The sequence below is a fragment of the Balaenoptera ricei genome, chromosome 7, assembly GCF_028023285.1.
Source record: "Balaenoptera ricei isolate mBalRic1 chromosome 7, mBalRic1.hap2, whole genome shotgun sequence".
NCBI lineage: Eukaryota > Metazoa > Chordata > Mammalia > Artiodactyla > Balaenopteridae > Balaenoptera > Balaenoptera ricei.
In genome coordinates, this window is record NC_082645.1 from 40,663,938 (window position 1) to 40,685,844 (window position 21,907).

The following is a 21,907-nucleotide window of genomic DNA, read 5'->3' on the forward strand; positions in this document are numbered from 1 at the left end:
CCTAGGAGAAAGGGTAAATTAAAAGTAAACAGGGGCTTCCCTGGTGGCGCAGTGGTTGAGAATCTGCCTGCCAATGCAGGGGACACGGGTTCGAGCCCTGGTCTGGGAGGATCCCACATGCCGCGGAGCGACTAGGCCCGTGAGCCACAATTGCTGAGCCTGTGCATCTGGAGCCTGTGCTCCGCAACAAGAGAGGCCGCGACAGTGAGAGGCCTGCGCACCGCGATGAAGAGTGGCCCCCACTTGCCGCAACTAGAGAAAGCCCTCGCACAGAAACGAAGACCCAACACAGACATAAATAAATAAATAAATGATTTAAAAAAAAAAAAGTAAACAGGTTCTCAAAGGAACTGCAGCTCATTTTAGGATCCCTTTTAACCCCTATAATTGAACTGAGGTGATCCCAGAATTATGGTGCCAACAGGCAACTGACAGGAATGAATACAAATATTTTCTGATAGAAGACGACACCATCCTAGTCCTCAATTTATTTATACAAACAATATTACAAATAAAATGTCTGGCACATTGTTTAAAAATATCCATGCACATGCAGAGACAAGATAACAAACATGAACAGGAATGAATGGAAATACAAGACCATAGAAATAGATCTTCAGTGTTCCAGATATTGGTGTTATCATAGACCATTAAAATAACTATCATTTTTATTGTTCAAGGAAAAAAGAGACAAGAATGAGAATTCTGGCAGGAAAAAAATAGAAACTTTAAAAAGTAATCATATTGAAGTTCTAAGTTTCAAAGTACAGTAACCCAAATTAAGAGCTCAATGGTTGGGTTTAGTTGCAGATTAGATGGAACTAAAGGAAGAATTGGTGAGATGGAATATAGGTCAGAATAAATTATACAGAATGAGTCATGGAGTGACTAAAGGAATGGAATATGCAGAAAAGAGCATAAGAGAAGACACAATAAGAAAGTGAAAAATATGTAATTGAAATCTCAAAAGAAGAGGAGAGAGAAAACAGGGCAAGAGCAGTATTTTAAAAGAGAATAGCTGAGAACTTTTGAAAACTGATGAAAGACACATCACAAAGCCCTGAAAATCCTGGCCAGCATAAATAAAAAGAAGGAATATCTAGATACATGGTAGTAAAATTGTTGAATTGTTGACTAAAAAAGGCAAACAAAATTTAAATCAAGTGAAGGCAGGATTCTTGTTGTCAGTGGTGAGAAGGCAAAGTAAATGTAAAGGATCAACAATAATGCTGAGAGATGACAACAGAATCTTCAAAATCTTGACACCTGATTGAAAAAAAATAACTATCAACCAATAAATCAATACCTTGTGGAAAATATGCTTAGAAAATGAAAGTGAAGTAAAAACATTTTCAGTTAAACAAAAATAAGATACTTTTTCACCATCAGACCCACAATGAAAGCAATAAAAGTGAATATTCTTTTTTAGGCAGAAGAAAAATGACTCCATGTGGAAGCTCAGAGATGCACCCAAGAGCAACAAAAATGGTAAGTATATCATTCAATAAATTAGTGTTATCTGTTTAAAATAATAATAAAATTTTATGTCATTTAATATATAGAGAGAGGATTAAAATAAATTATAACAATGTCATCTAAATTGGAAGAATGAAGTAAAGTGTTTTAAGATTCTTCCATTGTCTAGGAAGAGGGTAAAGTACCAATTAATTTATTTTATAAGTCTCTAGGGTAAGCACTGAAAAAATAATAAAACAGCATATAAATTCCAAGCTAATGGAGAGAGGTGGTAAAGTAATAGAAAATAATCCAACAAGAAGAAAAGAAAGAAGCAAATAAATAACTTCATAAAAAAAAACAAAGACACAGAACAGGTGGGATAAATGGAAAGAAGCAAGTAATACAGTAGATTTAAACTTTACATGGAAAGGTGAAGCTGAATAGGTAAAACAATTTTGAAAAAGAATAAAGTGAGAGAAATTAGTCTACCTGATTTCAAGACTTATACTATATAGCTAGAATAATCAAGACTGTGTGGTATTGGCAGAGTGTAGACATTTAGATCAATGAAACAGAATAGAGAACCCAGAACCCACACAAATATAGCCAATTGATGTTCAACAAAGGTGCAAAAGCAATTCAATAGGCAAAGGCTAATTTTTTTAACAAATGGTGCTAAATCAATTGGATATACATCCACTGCCTCCCCAATAAAAAAGAACCTAAACCTCATGCAAAAATTAACCAAAAATGGATTACAGATTTAAATGTAAACATAAAATCATAAAGCTGATAGAAGAAATCATAGGATGTAATATTCAGGACCTGAAGTTTGGGGAAAGAGTTCTTAGACATGACACCAAAAGCAAGATCCAAAAAAGAAAAATGCTGATAAGCTGCATCACAATTAAAAACTTTTGCTGTACAAAATATCATATGAAGAGGATGAAAAGACAAGCTACTGACTGGGACGAAATATTTGCAAACCATATGTCTTACAAAGAACTCATATCTAGAATATAGAAAAACTCTCAAAACTCAACAGTAAAACAATCCAATTAGAATACAGGCAAAAGATATGAAGAGGCCTTTCACCAAAGAGGATACATGAATGGGAAATAAGCACATGAAAAGATGTTCAACATGACTGGACATTAGGGAAATGAAAATAAAGACCAAGATGAGACATCACTACATACGTATTAGAATTGCAAAAATAAAAAAATAGTGACAGTATCAAATGCTGGCAAGTATGTAGAGAAATGGATCTCATACATGGGAGAGTAATATGGTACAGCCACTTTGAAAATCTGTTTGTCAGTTTTTTAAACAATTAAACACACATTTACCATACATGTTGTCAATTGCATTGCTGGGCATTTCTCCCAGAGAAATGAAAACATATTTTCACACAAAAATCTACACATGATTGTTCATAGCAGTTTTGTTGGTAATAGTCAAAAACTGGATAAAACCAAAATATCCCTCAATAGGTGAATGGTTAAGCAAACTTGGTACATCCATACCATGGAGTCCTACTAAGCGATAAAAAAGAAGAGGGACTTCCCTGGTGGCACAGTGGTTAAGAATCTGCCTGCCAATGCAGGGGACACCGGTTCGATCCCTGGTCTGGGAAGATCCCACATGCCGCGGAGCAACTAAGCCCGTGGGCCACAACTATTGAACCTGCGCTCTAGAGCCCGCGAGCCACAACTGCTGAGCCCATGTGCCTAGAGCCTGTGCTCTGCAACAAGAGAAGCCACCACAGTGAGAAGCCCGAGCACCACAATGAAGTGTAGCCCCTGCTCGCTGCAACTAGAGAAAGCCTGCATGCAGCAATGAAGACCCAATGCAGCCAAAAATTAAAAAAAAAATTTTTTTTAATAAATTAATTTAAAAAAAAAGAAGAAACTATTTGATACATGTAATAATTTGCATGAATCAAGGGCATTATGCTTGTTGAAAAAAGATCTCGGAAGGGTTACACACTGTATGATTCCACTTATATAACATTCTCAAAATGAAAAATTTATAAAGATGGAAAGTAGATTAGTGTTTACCATCATTTAGGGCTGGTGAGCTTAGGGGGTGGCTGTGACTATAAAGGAGTAGCAGAAGGGAAACCTTTGTGGTGATGGAATAGTTCTGTTTTGTTTGCGACTGTGGTTACACAGACTTATACAGGTGATAAAACTGCATTCTATGTACACACATTGTACCAACGTCAAATTCCTGGTTTGGATATTATACTATAATTATATAAAATGTAAAGTGAATGAAGTGTACAAGAATCCTTTCTGTACTATCTTTGCAACTTCCTATGAATCTATAATTATTTCAAAGTGTAGACTTTAAAAAAAACCTGCACAAATTTATCAGTAATTATATTAAATGTAAATGGATTAAATGCTCCAATTATAAGACAAAAATTACCTGACTAGATTTTTGTTTTTTTAAACCAAATTCTGTTTACAAGGGGTATTTTAAAAACACTGAGATACAGAAAGTTTGACTGTAACAGGATGGAATTGGTAACTAAAGAAACGTGGTATAAATTATCAAACAAAGTCAGTTGAAGCAAATACTGCTTGTGAACAGTCATGCGGTTTTGGAGATCTGTTCTTTCATTTGCCTAATGTTTTACAATTAGCCAGACCATAATATTACTATGACTGACATAAAAAACAAAACAAAAATTCATGCCTCACTAATGATGGAATAGAACCATTTCACACACACACACACACATGTTGTAGTAGTTAAACATTAACTTAATTTTTAAGTAACTTAAAAAATTGGTAGTGCGTTGTTGTAGTTCATCTCATGACTGTTTCCTAACACTCTAACCAAGTTTATTCTATACACATGATTTTGTTTTGTTTTGTTTTTCTTTTATTGTCTGGTTCTGTTTCTACCTGCCCTATGAACTAAGTGTTCAAGGACCTTTGGCGAAAAGTATATATCCTATTGTTTTAAGCTTGCTTGTTTATTCTCCCATTTTATTAGTAGCCATGTCTGGATTTCATAAATACTTATATTGATTTTGTACTTAACACTCTCAGTATTATGCAACTGTTCAGAAAACAGCAGCGTTATTAAAATGCAGAAAGTAAATGGATTTCTGGGAAGAGGAATATTCAGAGAACATCTAGAGAAGGAACTAAAGAGTTTTTATAATCATACATAAAAACAGCCATTTTGCATGTTAAAATCAGCTTATTCCATTGCAATCTCTCCCATGGATAATCTTTTTCTTTCCACTGAGAAACTCTCTAATAATGAATGATCCATCATGAAGAGACCCTATTTGAAAATGAAAGCATAAAAATTTCCTGTGAGATTTAGATGCCATTTAAATTTATCTTTATACATATACTGCTTGAATACTAGTTGCTGCTTGCCCAACTCAGGAGCAAGGTGTTTACTGTTATTATTATTATTATTAATAACTTTAAGATAATGATTAGACCATTTTATATAGTCTTGTAAAGTTTTATATTTCATAAGGCAGTTTTCATAAGCATTTTTATATTTGGTCTTCACAATGTGCTGAGGGTTATTTATGGCCATCGTTCTTAATCCCATTTGCAGAAAAGGAAACTAAAGCTCAGGGGTGTTGCCTGCCTTACTCCAAACCACGGAAGTATTCAATGGCAGAGCTTGGTCTCACACCTAGTCTTCATAACTTCTAGCCCAGTACTGTGTTTACCTTGTCACACTGCCTTCCTTCCTTTAGTGACAGAAGTGCAGTGGCTCCTCTCTTTTAAAAGGATTATCTCAGGAAGAATGTACATACGCCTCTCTGGCACCTTCCTCATTCTATGCTCCTGCTTCAGGCTTCGCTTTTCCTGAAGCCTATAGTGCATGGGGACCATGCTGTAATCTGCCTGCTGTGAATTTGTCTTTCCTCAGCACATTTATATGTTTGTTTCTGCAGCAGCATGTGGTCCCATGGCAAATTCATGGCAGGCTGATTGCTGGTTTTCTTTGCCTCCCAATGTCAGTTGAAGCCAAAGTGATCAAATAAAATCCAAATCAGGCAGAGTGCAGTGCCAAGCACAGCCCATATGAAAAACCCCAACTTTGAAAATAAGATTGGCAATGTTATCAGTATTGAATACTCTGATAAAATTTCCCTGAGAAATGCAATTAAAGACTGCTGAAGAATAGAAATGAAAACAAAGTGTTGGTTTTATTCTCAATTTTAAAAAGAAGACAACTTTAGTTGGATTCACATCCTAGTCTAATTATTGATTTCATCACCACAAATGAAAAACAGAAGAACTATAAGGAGGTTAAGATCCAACAAAAACGTAGCAAAATAGTGGGGAGGGAGTGGAAGGAATGTGGAGAAATTGTATGCAAGGGGTATAAAGAACAGCCGTTTTCAGAAGAGCTTTTTGTAACTAGGAAAGATAGACCTTGCAGTCACTTGCATTTCAAAAGTTTCTATGCATTCAAAGCCTAGTGCCTGTCTTAAAGTGAGCTTGAGGGTTTCACAGTGACTGGGATGCAACTAAGCTATTTCTGGACGATGGGATTCATCTGGCATTGCAGGGTGGCCTTGTGCACACAAAAAACACTTAAAATCATTTTTTCTCTGACTAATTTATACATTAAAAATAAACTGCCTTAGAAGCGTTTGCTTTTTTGGATGACTTTTGGAGGGCCTGCTGTTTTAACCATTCCATAGCAGAATCTGCTCTGTTGTATACAGAGTCAGCCTTTGATGTATGTAGAACTTAGACAAAGTCAATCTGAGAAATCCAAAGAAGATAATCAGGAAAGAAACTTATGAAAGTAAGGCAACAAGCATTAATGAAAGAAGTTGAGATTTTTTTTTGAAGGGAAATTTGGGAAGAAGGGACAGTTGGTCATGGGAGTATGATCAAGAGTGGGTTAGACTAACCACTGAACTAGCCACTGCCCAGATTCCTTCAACTGGGCTGTTTCCCAAACTTCAGTCATTCTCAAAACATGTTCTTGATTTTTTCCATATCACCTTTCAAACTGCTAAATCTTTTATTTGATATTTTTATTTGAATTATGTTTCTTTAAAGCAATTTTATGTGACATATCATAAACGGAAAACCATTAACACCTAATATAGACAGAAGTATAGAAGAAAATATAATAACAATTTCGTTAAATTCTAGCAGTATATACTATTATTTGCCCTAAATCCTAAGCTTGAGGCCTCGCCTTTTCATTCTTGCTAGAAAAGGAGATTAAGATGTGGTAGAGGAGTTTTAAACTTACGTCATCATTAAACTGATTCTTCTTCTTTGATGTAGTCTGACAGTTTAAAGGAAAATTATAAATTGAATAGTATCCTTAATTTGTAACTAAGTACTGTTGTTACTGTTTGGTGGTTTGTTTTGTATTTCAAGCAACACAAACCATTATTAGGAGAACATGAAGTAAATCACTGTAAATATTCATGTAAATAACATGAACTGATCACTGTAAAGTCATTTCCAAATATCGTTACTTGGGTGAATCAGCCCCACTCTCCACCGCTCCCTGTATACAATTTGCATCCTACTGATCAAGATTGAAAGATTCAAAGCAGGAAACCTAATTGGCTTAGAGAATGCTTCCATTTCTTGAATGGTGAAGGCAGGGTGTTTGAGAGACAGTTCCACAAGAATGTGTGCAATAAGGGTATGATAGTTAATTTTGTGTGTCAACTTGACTGGGCTGTGGGATGCCCAGATATCTAGTTAAACATTATTTCTGGGTGTGTCTATGAGGGTATTTCTGAAAGAGATTAGCATTTGAATTGGTGGATTGAGTAAAACAGGTGGCCTTCCCCAGTGTGGGTGAGCATCATCCAATCTGGTGAAGGCCTGGTGAAGGCCTGGATAGGACAGAAAACTGAGGAAGCTTGAATTTGCTCTCTGTAAATTGTGTGATAATAATTTACATTAGGACATTCAATATTTTGTAATATTTTTTGCAGTACTAATAATCTATCAAATATAACTCCATTGCAGTACTTGAAGATTATATATATATGTGTGTGTGTGTATATATATATATATATATATATATATATATATATATATATATACATAAAATTCTTGGTTAAATTTGACAATTGACAATCCAGTTGCCTTAGACTCAGTAGAGTAAAATTTCTCCAAATTGAAATTAATTTAAAACCATCTAAGAACTATAATATTTCAATAAAAAGTTTAAATTTGTCATTAGAAAATTACATAAAATTCTTAATTATATCAATATAATTAATGATTGTGCTGAAAAGAAGTAAAAAATAATTTTTCTGGAAAATATATGATAATTATGATTTAGGCATGATTTTATTTTTTATCTATTCAAACACTCTCATTCCAAAACAGAATGCCCAGACATGTGCAATGATAATTAAATATAGGTATCATTTTATTTTACTAAATTTCAGTCATATAAAAACCATGGATTTACAAATATTCTAAAATATTATTATTTTAAAAATATACTTTTTCTAGGTAGTATATTTCAATCAACAGCTATTTGTGACTTGCAAGTTTTAAATAAGTAGCACTCTCAAATGTTTGGAGCAAGACTATAGAAATAGAACAGCAAATTTAATCCAAATAAAGCAAAATGAAGGGGAAAATAGATAAAAGAAGAAATTAACAAAATAGAAAACAAGCCTACAGTTGAGAGAACTGACAAATTTATTCTTTTAAAAGGTTATAAAATTGTAAATGCGTCATGAGATTGATGAAGACAAATGAGAGAAGGCAAAATGAAAAATAGCAGATATACAAAAGGGGGGACATCACTACAAATCCTACAAACATTAAAGCCACCATGAGAGACTGTTATGAGCAAACATCAGATGAAATGTAGAAATTTCTAGGAAAGAAAAACTTAACCAAAATTCAATTGGGAAGAAATAACCAATTGAATTGTGTTGTTAACCATTAAATCTATTGATTTTATAATTAAAATTATTCCCGCAAAGGAAATTCTAGGCTTAGATGGTGTCACTCGTGAGTTCTACCAAATATTTAAGAAACAAATAATATCAGTCTTACACAAACTTTTCCATAGAAAAGGAATGACTTCCCAACTTACATTGTGAAGTAACATAACCCTGATTCCAAAACCTAACAAGGACGTTAAAGAAAAGAACAATAATAAGGCAGTCAGACTCATGAACCAAATCCTGCAACATACAAAATGCGTAATATATCACAACCAATTTAGACTTATTCCGGTAATGCAAGGGTGATTTAATATTCAAGAGTCAATCAGTGTTATCCACCAAATTAACACAATAGAGGAGAAAAATAAAATATTCATTTCAATAGATACCCCAAAATAGCATTTGATAAAATTTAGCATCCATTTATGGTTAAAAATTAATAATCCTTACCATACCAAGAATACATAGGTTGATGGGAAAGGATAGACTTTTCAAAAAGTGGTATTAGTTTAACTGCATATTTTTTCCAAACAAATACACAAATAAAAAGGAAAAAGAAAGTTAACCCCTATCTCACACTGTACACAAAAATTAATTTCAAGTTCACTGTAGATCTAAATATGAAACACAAACAAATGCAGCTTGTATAGGATAATAAATGAACACATTTTAATGTTCTTGGGATTCAGAAAGATTTTTTTAAACAGGATACAAAATATATCAACCAAAATGGAAATAATCAATATTTTTGACTACAATAAAAATGATCATTTCCATTCATCAAAAGATACCATTAAGAAATGAAAAAGCAAGGCAATCAAAATAATAACAAAGATCTTATATCCCTTCAAATGAATAAGTCTACCTATAGAATAATGGGCAGGAATGTTGGACAAGCACTTAGAAGATAGATAAATGGCTGATAAACAACCCTGTCAGTAATAAGGAAAATGCAAATTAAAATTACAGCGAATTATGTCCAAGAACTGCTCAATGTATAAACAGATTACAAATATATTCCTACAATGAAATACAACTTTGTGATAAAAAAGAGCAAACTACCAACACACATTACAGCATGGATGAATTTCAAGAGCATTATGCTAGGTGAAATAAGACAGACATAAAAGACTACATACTCTATGATTTTATTTATGTAAAATTCTAGAAAAGGCAAAATTATAATGACAGCCAATTAATGGTTACCCAGGTCTGTGGGTGGGGAAGGGAATTGGCTGTAAAGGGACAGGAGAAAGCTTTTTGGGGTGTTGGAAATGTTCTATATCTTGTGTGTGGTGGTGGATACATGACTATTTATTTTGTTAAAAATCACTGAACTTATTCATACCACGAAAAATTATAAACAATAAAAATAAATGAATCACTGTACCAATATGGATGCATTTTTAAAATACAGTGTTGAGAAATAATAATAATAAGGGTATTCATATGATCAACTTATAAAAACTCTGAACTACAGTATTCTAAGCCATGATAGTAGTCACCTTTGGGCAGAGGGAAGGGAGTAATGATTGGGAAAGGGCATGAACTGGGAGAGGGTCTCATGGGAGCTGGCAGTGTTTAGTTCTTCAACCGGGTAGTGAGTTCATGGGCGTTCATTTTGTGATGAGTTCCTGAATTATGTATTTATGTTTTCAGTACTTTTCTGTTGATTATGACAAATGTCTTGCTGTTGGAAAGGTGGGAAATGGGGACATGATTAAATGTGTGGTTTTGTTTTTTGTTTTTTTTGAAGTGGGAGATACTTGAGAAATATTACTTTTTCGTGAGACTGATTCATAGAGAAAAATGGAAGGAAAATGTTTTGAAGGGACAATTAATAGTGCAAAATTTCTGAGGAAAGAGGATTTAGAGTTTAGCTAAAAGAAAATTGGCCTTTTATTAATCAAAGGGAGAAGGAGAAATGTGCACATGTAGGTTTGTGGATGGAGAGAACAGGGAGTTCCTGTCTCATGGCTTCTATTCTCAGTAAATTGGAAATGAGGTGACTTTGGAGGAGGAAGTAGAAAGATGAGCAGATTTGCAGTTTGAGAAGTGTAAAGAAGTTTGAAAAAGTAATTGCAGAGGGGAATGTGAGATTGACCTGGAATTCACTTGTTAGTGTTATGGGCCCAAAATGGCTTGGTGAGTTGAATATATTGTGGGAGTCCTATGAGAAGAGCCTCTGTTCTGGACTCAGACTATAGCAATGTGTAGTTTGGCCTCTTTAACATGCTTACTGCGGCTAATTTCCAGATCTCAAGGGGGCACATAGATTATACATGAATCGCTGTAGCTCTAAGTAAGTAACCACAACTAGTTCTGGGAGTAGCACACAGAGATGGAGTCACGAATGAGATCTGCATGTGGTGTAGGCAAGGTGACTAAAAAAGAGGAACATTCGCCAGCAATCACAGGTATCTTGACAATGGGGTATTCTTCGAATACAACCTGTGTATAAAATTAGAGGAAACATCCTCATACCTGAGTTATTTGTCTAAGTCATAGAATTCAAAACCAAAGAAACATCAAAGTATGTGCTTATCAGAAATGGTTATGCTAGTGCAGGGGACGCGGGTTCGAGCCCTGGTCTGGGAGGATCCCACGTGCCGCGGAGCAACTGGGCCCGTGAGCCACAGCTACTGAGCCTGCGCGTCTGGAGCCTGTGCTCCGCAGCGGGGGAGGCCGCGATAGTGAGGGGCCCACGCACCGCGATGAAGAGTGGCCCCCACTTGCCACGACTGGAGGGGGCCCTCGCACAGAAACGAGGACCCAACACAGCAAAAATAAATAAATAAAATTAATTAATTTAAAAAAATGACATTAGAAATTATAACTGTAGTGTAAATTTCTTAAAAAAAAAAAAAAAGAAATGGCTAGATGTGGATCTTATTTTGCCTAATGCTAATTTCAAATTCAGAGGGAAAATTAGCGAGAAAGTGTTAATGAATCAACAAGAATGGGTTTACTATTTATGTCTGCTCTTTGAAAGTAATTCAAAGCAGTTGTCATAGAGAGGATTAGCCGGTAGTATTATTCTTGTGTGTGTAATCATGTAATCTTGTTTTTAATAAGATTGATACTAATCTTGTATATTGGAAGGGATATAATTCCTTTGAGGGTAATTATAGTTACTTTATCAAAATAAAGTGACACCCAGCTCAAACTATTAGGCATCAGTAAAAGAGATGAAAGTTTATTATACTCCATTAAAAATATATAAAAGCAAGCAAAAAATTTTAAATAACATTCTGGCATTATTATATTTTGTTTTATTTTTTAAAATCATCTACATATTTTCCTGGGGGACTATCAAGAGAAACAAAGATAAAAATAGGTCGTCAGAGAATGACAGGCAAAAATATAAACACATTTTTCTTTTTCCTGTTGGCTCTTTCTTGTGCAAGTTGAGAAATAGAGATATAGGAGAAAAAGAGGCTTTGGAGAAATTGAAAGCAAAAGATTTACCTTCAGGCTCAGATGGGAAGCAAAGATTGGTAGACCCACTTGAAAGTTGATCTTTAGATTTAGGATTAAGTATTAAAAAGAAAGATTATAATCAAAGATTATGTATATAATTAGTGATCGACTATGCAGTTAAAGGACCTTAGATGCCCAATGGGGTCTTTGAGTTCATTTTGTTAACTGAATTTGTTTTATTTTATGAGAATAATACTTGATTATTTTTAAGGTTAAACAATAAAAATATATAAATGAAAAGTTAATATTCTCAACTCTCTTTGTTCCACATTGAGCTAACTAATGTTAACTGCTTGCACCTTTATTTCTAGATATTTCTGTGTTTATTCAATCATATGCAAAGAGGTGTATTTTCTGTGTGTGTGTGTTTGTGTGTGTGTGTGTGTGTGTGTGTGTGTGCTTAAAAACAAACATGGTATCTACCTCAACAGATTACTCTGAAATTTGATCTTATCACTAAAAATGTATCATGGCCATCTAGTCCAACAAGTAGATATAGTATAATTTTACTCATTCTTATTAATACCTTCAGAATATTACATAATATGTATATGCACCATCAACTACTACTACATTCTACTACTAATATACATTCAAGTTATTTTATTTTAAGGAATTGGCTCATGTGATTGTTGAACCTGCCAAGTCTGAAATCTGCAGGACAGGGTGTCAGGCTGGACACCCAGGGAAGAGTTGGTGTTGCAGCTCAAGTCCAAAGTCACTTTGGAGGCAGAATTCCTTCTTCCCTGGGGAACCTCAGGCTTTTCTTATAAGGCCTCCAACTGACTGAATGAGGCCCACCCACATTATGGGCTTTACTCAAAGTCTACCAACTTAAATATTAATCCCATCTAAGTATTAATTCATGGCAATGTCTAGACTGGTGTTTGACCAAACACTGGGTACTGTGACCTAGCTAAGTTAAATTCACCCTCACACTATGTATATTCCTCTGAGATTTGCTTTTTTCATTCAACATTTTGTTTTTGAGATTCTTCCAGACTGTAGTTTTAATTCATTCAGTTCTTCTGCTACATAGTATACCATTGCATTAATGTATCACAATTTATTTATCCATTTGTTCCTATTGATGAACATCTGAGATATTTCCTGTTTTTTTTTTTTTTTTTTTTGGTTACAAATAGTGTTGCATTGAACATTTTGGATTATGACTCAGTGTTCAAGTACAAGAGTTTCTTTAGATAATATACCCAGAAGTAAACTTGCTGGATGTTAGGATATGCACATATTTAGTTTACACGATAATGCCAAATTGTTGTTCAAAGTGATGTGCCAGTTCACACTCCCACCATCAGTGAGAGTGCCTGTTGTGCCCCATCTTGGTCTTGTCAAGCTTTTAGATGTTTGCCAGTGTTTTAATCAAAAATAGGACTCCTGGATTCTCTCATGAAGTCTGCTAAATACTAGCTGTGTGGCTATTGTCACAAAGGGTCCTTCCAGCCTTCAATTCTACTGGTTCCAAACTCTCACCTCAAACTACTCAGGTAGATAATGTCAGAAAACAAATCAACATCACACCAACTTACTGTGCACCAGCACTGAAGACATTTAATTTAACTTGGCTCAGGATGTTCACTGGGTTAAAGAGCTAGAATATAAATCAAGCTGTTGGGTGTCAGTTTCTGAGTACGGAATCTATATGGTTGTTTTTACACAGGACAGTTGAGTAGGAATGGAATTACAGTTTGCCTATGGCAATAAATAGAATAGTTGCAACTGAATTTTTCGTGTTAAACAGATGTTACAAAGTCATTTAAAACAGCACAGTTCACTATGGGTTTCTTACTATTTAACATATTTTCTGTTAGAGGGCTGTGAATTTAGGGGAACCAGAGACAGTTGAATGAAGCCTGAAAATTTGAGAGCTTTGTTTTATCAAGTGTTGGTTTAAAGAAGCCTTTTTTGAGCTTTTAAAGAGCAATTTTCTCCTCAACTTACTATTTCAAAACGGGCTTAATTTCATAAGCTATCTTTTAAAATGAAAGCCTGTGCTATTCAAACACACAAAAATACTTACTGTAAGAACAACATTTTTGGACTTCAAGAAGAATCAGCGATTCCATTTCCTTCTCTTACTAGTGCCAAATGGAATTTGGATGAAAAGTTTTCCATATGAGTGGTAACCATATGTGTGAACTTCAAGAACTTGGTATAAAAGTTGACTAAAAGAAGGCTACTACTCTCTTAAATAAGTTCTGTTTAGAGATAGACCAGGGTCAGCATACTTCTCTCTAAAGGGCCAGATGGTAACTGTTTTTAGGTTTTGTTGGCCATACAGTCTGTTGCATCTACTTATCTCTGATGTTGTAGCTTGAAAACAGCCAGAAAAAAAAAAAACACATAAATAAATGGATGTGGCTGTGTTCCAATCAAACTTTACTCAAAAAACAGGTGGTGGACTGGACTTAGCTTGCAGGTTGTAGTTTCCCAACCCAATCTAGGCCATTAAATAAATGATATTAAGTATTAAGCATAATGCACAGAACATTTGTTACAATAAAGACTCTGATGTCCCTTTAATGTGAGATAATCCTTGCCATTCCTCCTTATTATCATTTTTTCAGAGGATAATTGCACTGGGCTTTCTGTTGAGCTATTGGTACTGCATTTAAAAAGGTTAATGCAATCCAAGGACATGGTATATCTCTCCATCTGTTTGTATCATTTTTAATTTCTTTCATCAGTGTCTTATAGTTTTCTGCATACAGGTCTTTTGTCTCCTTAGATAGGTTTATTACTAGGTATTTTATTCTTTTTGTTGCCGTGGTAAATGGAAGTGTTTCCTTAATTTCTCTTTCAGATTTTTCATTAGTGTATAGGAATGCAAGAGATTTCTGTGCATTAATTTTGTATCCTGCAACTTTACCAAATTCAGTGATTAGCCCTAGTAGTTTTCTGCTAGCATCTTTATGATTCTCTATATATAGTATTATGTCATCTGCAAACAGTGACAGCTTTACTTCTTCTTTTCCGATTTGTATTCCTTTTATTTCTTTTTCTTCTCTGATTGCTGTGGCTAAAACTTCCAAAACTATGTTGAATAATAGTGGTGAGAGTGGACAACCTTGTCTTGTTCCTGGTCTTAGAAGAAAGGAAAACATAAACAAGATGAAAAGGCAACCTTCAGAATGGGAGAAAATATTTGCAAATGAAGCAACTGACAAAGGATTAATCTCCAAAATTTACAAGCAGCTCATGCAGCTCAGTATCAAAAAAACAAACAACTCAATCCAAAAATGGATAGAAGACCTACATAGACCTTTCTCCAAAGAAGATATACAGATTGCCAACAAACACATGAAAGGATGCTCAACATCACTAATCATTAGGGAAATGCAAATCAAAACTACAATGAGGTATCACCTCACACCAGTCAGAATGGCCATCATCAAAATATCTACAATCAATAAATGCTGGAGAGGGTGTGGAGAAAAGGGAACCCTCTTGCACTGTTGGTGGGAATGTAAATTGATACAGCCACTATGCAGAATAGTATGGAAGTTCTTTAAAAAACTAAAAATAGAACTATCATACGACCCAGCAATCCCACTCCTGGGCAAATACCCTGAGAAAATCATAATTCAAAAAGAGTGATGTACCACAATGTTCATTGCAGCACTATTTACAATAGCCAGGACATGGAAACAACCTAAGTGTCCACCGACAGATGAATGGGTAAAGAAGATGTGGCACATATATACAATGGAATATTACTCAACCATAAAAAGAAACAAAATTGAGTTATTTGTAGTGAGGTGGATGGACCTAGAGTCTGTCATACAGAGTGAAGTAAGTCAGAAAGAGAAAAACAAATGCCGTATGCTAAAACATATATATGGAATCTAAAAAAAAAAAAAAACCACAGGTTCTGAAGAACCTAGGGGCAGGACAGGAATAAAGATGCAGATGTAGAGAATGGACTTGAGGACACAGGGAGTGGGAAGGGTAAGCTGGGAAGAAGTAAGAGAGTGGCATGGAAATATATACACTACCAAATGTAAAATAGATAGCTAGTGGGAAGCAGCCGAATAGCACAGGGAGATCAGCTGGGTGCTTTGTGACCACCTAGAGGGGTGGGATATGGGGGGAGGGAGGGAGACACAAGAGGGAGGAGATATGGGAATATATGTATATGTATAGCTGATTCACTTTGTTATAAAGTGGAAACTAACACACCATTGTAAAGCAATTATACTCCAATAAAGATGCTAAAAAAAAACACGTTAATGCATTTCTTCTAAGGACATTAATGCATTTCATGGGATTGTTTATAAGCAAGTTTTGACTGATTGAATCTGTTTATTTATTGATTATAGCAGTCCTTCCATGAGGTGGGAGAAAGGGCTGCTCAGCTAGGCTGGTTAAGGCCACAGATTTGGCAGGTGTTTAAACTTTTAAACCAATGGCCCACAGGGAGTGGGTGAGCCTTTCCCCTTGCACCTGTGTCCTGCTGGCAGTCAACATTCCTCCCACTGCCTACCACGTGCCAGCTTTAGGAGGCAAAGTGCACACATAGTGGCTTATCACAAGCTGTTCTGCCTCTTTCAAAATCAGCTGAGCACTGCATGGAACACAGGGTGTGAACCTGCACCGGCAAATCCTGCTTAGAGCTAATAATCATTAGCAATGATCCCAGACTTTCATGGGTATCACACACCAGCCAGTGGCTGTATTTAGATGGACCATGGTGGGTGTGTGTCTGGGATGTGGTCTGGAAGGAGGGTAATGTGCCCTTTTATTTCTCAGGAGCCCATTGTCTTCTCTCCATTTTCATACCACTCCTCTAGTGAGAGTCATCATCTTTCTCTTAGACCTCTAGAATCCTTTCTCTGAGTCTTCTCACTTCACTCTAATCCGTTCTCTACACAGCAGCCAGAGTGACCTTTTAAAAATGCAGTTCTCATCATGCCACTGCTTGACTTAAATTTCTTTTTAGGCGTCACACTGCCGTTAGGAGGAAACCACAATTACCATGACTTTCTCTCAAGACTATTCATGCTCTGACCCCAGCTCACCTCTGCACCTCATCCAACTCCACTCCCTCCCATGCTCCTGTATTTCAGTTGCTCTCGCATTGTTCAGTTCCTTGAACTAACTCTCCATACTGGCTCCCACCTAGGAGCCTTTACTCCTTTACACATGCTATTGTCCTATTGATCTTCTGTTTATAGTTTTGATTTCTTAAATAGAGAAGAGAGTACAATCCACTATAACCTGTTCTCTCCAACTCACATTGTATAGGGTCTCAACTTGTTCTACCAATTACTGCAAGTCTGATATGTTGCTAATTAAATTAATTATTATTTAGTAATTGTTTTTGGCAGTGGTCTAGAAGTGTAAAGAAGAAATTCAGTGATTTCAATCAACAAGATACATGTACCTCATCTTATGAAATACCAGTTAAAGAGTCCTTGAAGCAGTGTTGCCAAAGGCAATGACTTTCAAAATTTGGCAAATCTGGAAATTTCCCTGATAAATTGACTTGAAAAAAAGTTAACTTCCATGTAAAATGTATAGAAATTTGAGTCAAATATAGGTTTATGTTGGTTATAATCTGTCTTGTGCATGGCTTAATTCCCTTATCCAAGAAACAGATAATGTGACTTAAGCTCACCCAATCCCTAAATATGGGGTTCATGTTGCCTTTTAGTAGCTCTTTAAGTTCTCCATAGGCTTTTATGAAAGCGCAGAGATTTCAGCCAACATAGTTTCCAGGATTTCCAGCCACAAACAAAAGTGCCTTTGTGAGTGCTATGGGATCCAGGTAGGAGATTGTTAAACCCAGATTTAGTCCAAGGGGACTAAATTTCAGGAAGGGGAGCCATTTCAAGAAGGCAGTCTCACACCCAGGTGACTGACTCACCAACAGCGGTCCCACTACAGACCTGGAAACAGCTTTGTACCCCAAGGATTTGCCTACAGCTCCATTTGGCCTTGGTCCTGTTACCACCACTATATGCCTGGGGACCTGGAAGGAGTCAAGACCACCAATGTATCATGTAACAGGCATACAGACCTAAGTCCTAGCTGTGGACCCTAAAGTGGTCTGTGAACCTGCTCCGGCCCCTTTCAGTTGCAGTACAGGTGTCCCTGGAAGTAAGCCCACCAAACTTGGTCAGACTGTAGATTATGAAAGAGCCCTTAACTTGGCTCCCGTCCATGCTAGTCACAGTCAGCCAGCAATCTTGCTGGCAGAGAGAGCTGCCAGGAGACACTCCCAACTAAGACCCAGGAGATCCTTAAAGTATCCTACACTCAGCTTCAGCCTCTTGAGTTGCAATCAAGGAGCAGTACAGCCAGCCCAGGGACCTGCAGGGAGACATGCCTATCTGTGCCTCCAGAGCCAAGTTTGCAGACCTCAATTTTGGCTGTGGAACCTGAAACAGTCCTGAGGCTTAGTTCCAGCCCCTCTCAGCCATAGACCAGGGCCAGTCCTGCCCACCCCATCCAGTGATCAGCCAGGAACCTTCCCTGGGACCTGGCTGGAGACACACCCATCTGTGTACCTGGTAATAGGCCCACTGTCTGAGGACCCAACTTTGGACACTGAAGCAGACCCTTCTTCCAGCATCACCCTACCAAACAAAGTACTGGAGGCAGCTTCATCTACCCAGGGATGAGATAGAATCCATGCCCGGCTGAATTCCTGGTAACAAGCCCACCAACAGCAGACCTCACTGCAGACCCAGAGACAGCCTCACAACCGGCTCCAACCCAGTATGACTGCAATTCCAGAGATAATCCCATCAGCCTAGAGAACTGACAGAAGAAGGTCTTCATGTGATGAAAGCAGTCTACAAAGATGGAAAGATGTGTTTGTTCCTTCAAATGCACAGACACCGATGCAAGGCTACATGGATCACAAAGAATCAGGCAAATATGACACTATGACACCACCAAAGGAAACTAATAAAATTCCAGTAACTGACCCCAAAGAAATGGAGATCTATGATTTGCAAGACAAAGATTTCAAAATAATTATTCTAAAGAAACTAAATGAAACGCAAGAGAACGTGGATAGAGAACAGAATGAAGTCAGGAAAACACACATGAACAAAATGAGAAGTTTAATGAAGAAATAGAAACCATAAAAAAAGAAATCCTGGAGCTGAAGAATACAATGAAAAAACTGAAAAAGTCAATAGAGAGCTTTAACAACAGACTTCATCATGCAGTAGAAAGAATCATCAAACTCAAGGATCATTTAAAATTAGCCAGTTAGAGGAACAAAAAGAAAAAAGAATGAAAAAGGGTGAAGAAAGCCAAAAGCCTATATGAACTTTGGGATGCCATCAAGTCAATGAAAGCTTATTTAAAGAAATAATAACTTAAACTTTCCCAAATCTTGGGAGAGATACAGACATCCATGCACAGGAAGCTCAAAAGACCCCAAGCAATATCAACTCAAAGAACATTACTCCAAGACACAATATAATCAAAGTGTTAAAAGTCAAAAACAAAGAGAGAATATTGAAAGCAGCAAAAGAATTCCCTCATCACAAATAAGGGAAGACTATAAGGCTATCAGTGGATTTCTCTGCAGAAATCTTGCAGGCCAGGAGGGAATGGGATGATATATTCAAAGTCCAACATATTGGATAACCTAGAAGAAAGCAATGCATTACTAGAAACATACCACTTACCAAGACTAAATCATAAAGAAATAGAAAATCTGGACAGACCAATAACAATTAAGGAGATTGAAACAGTAATCAAAAATCTCCCAACAAAGAAATGCCCAGGACCAAATGGTTTCACTGGTGGAGTATACCAGATATTTAAAGAAGAATTAATGCTAATCCTTCTCAAATTCTTCCAAAAAATTTAACAGAGAAGAATACTCCCAAAGTCATTTTATGAGGCCAGAATTACTCGGATACCAAAACCAGATAAAGACACTACAAGAAGAGAAAACTACAGACCAATATTCCTAGTGAATATAGATGCAAAAATTCTCAACAAAATACTAGCAAATTGAATTCAACAGCATATTAAAAGAATCATACACCATGATCAAGTGGGATTTATCCGTAGGATGCAAAGATGGTTCAACATACGCAAATCAATAAACATGATATACCACATTAAAAGAATGAAGCATAAAAACCATATGATCCTTTCAACAGATTCAGAAAAAACATTTGACAGAATTCAAAATCCTCTCATGATAAAAGCTCTCAATTAATTGGGTTATAGAGGGAATGTACCTCAACTTAATAAAGTCATATATGACAAGCCCACAACTAACCTACTCAGTGGTGAGAAGCTGAAAAGCTTTTCTTCTGAATTCAAGAACATGACAAGGATGCTCACTCTCACCACCCCTATTTAACATAGTTCTGGAGGTCCTGGCCAGAAATATTAGGCAAAAAAAAAAAAAAAAAAAAAAAAAAATTTAAAGGCATCCAAATAGGAAAGGAAATAAAACTGTCTCTGTTTGCAGATGATATTATCTTATATATAGAAAACCCTAAAGACTCCACCAAAAAACTGTTGGAACTAATCAACAAATTCAGTAAAGTTGCAGGATACAAAATCAACATACAAAAATCAGTTGCATTTCTACACATTAACAATAAAGTATATGAAAGAGAATAAAACATTCCTTTTCATGATAGCATCAAAAACAATAAAATGCTTAGGAATAATTTAACAAGGAAATGAAAGATCTGTACACTGAAAACCATAAGACATTGATAAAAAAAAATGAAGACACAAATAAATGGAAAGATATCCTGTGTTCATAGATCAGAACAATCAATATTGTTAAAATGTCCATACCACTCAAAGCCATCTGTAGATTCAGTGCAATCTCTATCAAACTTTTAATAGCATTTTTTACAGAAATAGAAAGATCAATCCTGAAATTTATATATAACTACAAAAGACTCCCAGAAGTGAACACAATCTTCAAAAAGAACAAAGAGGGAGGCATCACATGTTCTGATTTCAGGCTATACTACAAAGCTATAGTAATCAAAACAATATAGTACTTACATAAAGGCAGACACATAGACCAATGGAATAGGATCAATAGCCCAGAAATAAACCCATGCATATATGCTCAATTAATGTTGGACAAGAGACTCAAGAATACTCAAACGGGGAAAGGATATTCTTTTCAATAAATGGTGTTGGGAAAATTGGCTATTCACATGCAAAAGAATGAAATTGGACCCCTGTCTTACACCACTCACAAAAATTAACACAAAAAGGACTAAAGGTTTAATGTAAGACCTGGTGCCATAAAACTCCTAGAAGAAAACAGGGAAATGGCAATGATTTGGTCTTGGCAATGATTTTTTGGATTTGACACCAAAAGTACAGACAACAAAAGCAAAATCAACAAGACTACATCAAACTAAAAAGCTTCTGCACAGCAAAGGAAATAATCAACAAAATGAAGAGGCAACCTACAGAATGGGAGAAAATATTTGGAAGCCATATATCAGATAAGGGGTTAGTGTCCAAAATATGTAAGGCACTCGTACAACTCAATAGCACCCCCGCACAAACAAAAAAACAAAACAAAACCTAAAAACCTAATAACCCAATTTAAAAATGGGCTGAAGACTTGAACAGACATTTCTCCAAAGGAAGACACAAATGGCCAACAGGTACATGAAACGATGCTCAATGTCACTAATTATCAGGCAAATGCAATCAAAACCACAACAAGATATCACCTCACACTGTTGGGATGGCTATTATCAAAAAGACAAGAAATAACAAGCGTTGGTAGGATGTGGAGAAATTGGAATCCTTTTACTCTGTTGGTGGGAATGAATATTATTCAGACAAAAAAGGAGGTAATTCTGCCATTTGTGACAACATGGATGGACCTTGTTGTCACAACATGGAGGGCATTATGCTAAGTGAAATAATTCAGAGAAATAATTCAGAGAAAGACAAATACTGTACACTCTCACTTATATGTGGAATCTTAAAAAAGCTGAACTCATAGAAACTGAGAGTAGAATGATGGTTGCCGGGGACTGGGGGAGTTGGGGA

General features: G+C 36.0%; 1 long non-coding RNA gene across 1 annotated transcript in view; it reads left to right on the plus strand.

The window, feature by feature from the left end:
* LOC132368486 (uncharacterized) overlaps nucleotides 1-21,907 on the plus strand; it is a 301,292-nt gene that overhangs the window by 246,926 nt on the left and 32,459 nt on the right. The window contains exon 4 of the long non-coding RNA XR_009504099.1: nucleotides 1,430-1,488. This is a non-coding gene — a long non-coding RNA (uncharacterized LOC132368486). The remainder of the gene's footprint in view (nucleotides 1-1,429; nucleotides 1,489-21,907) is intronic.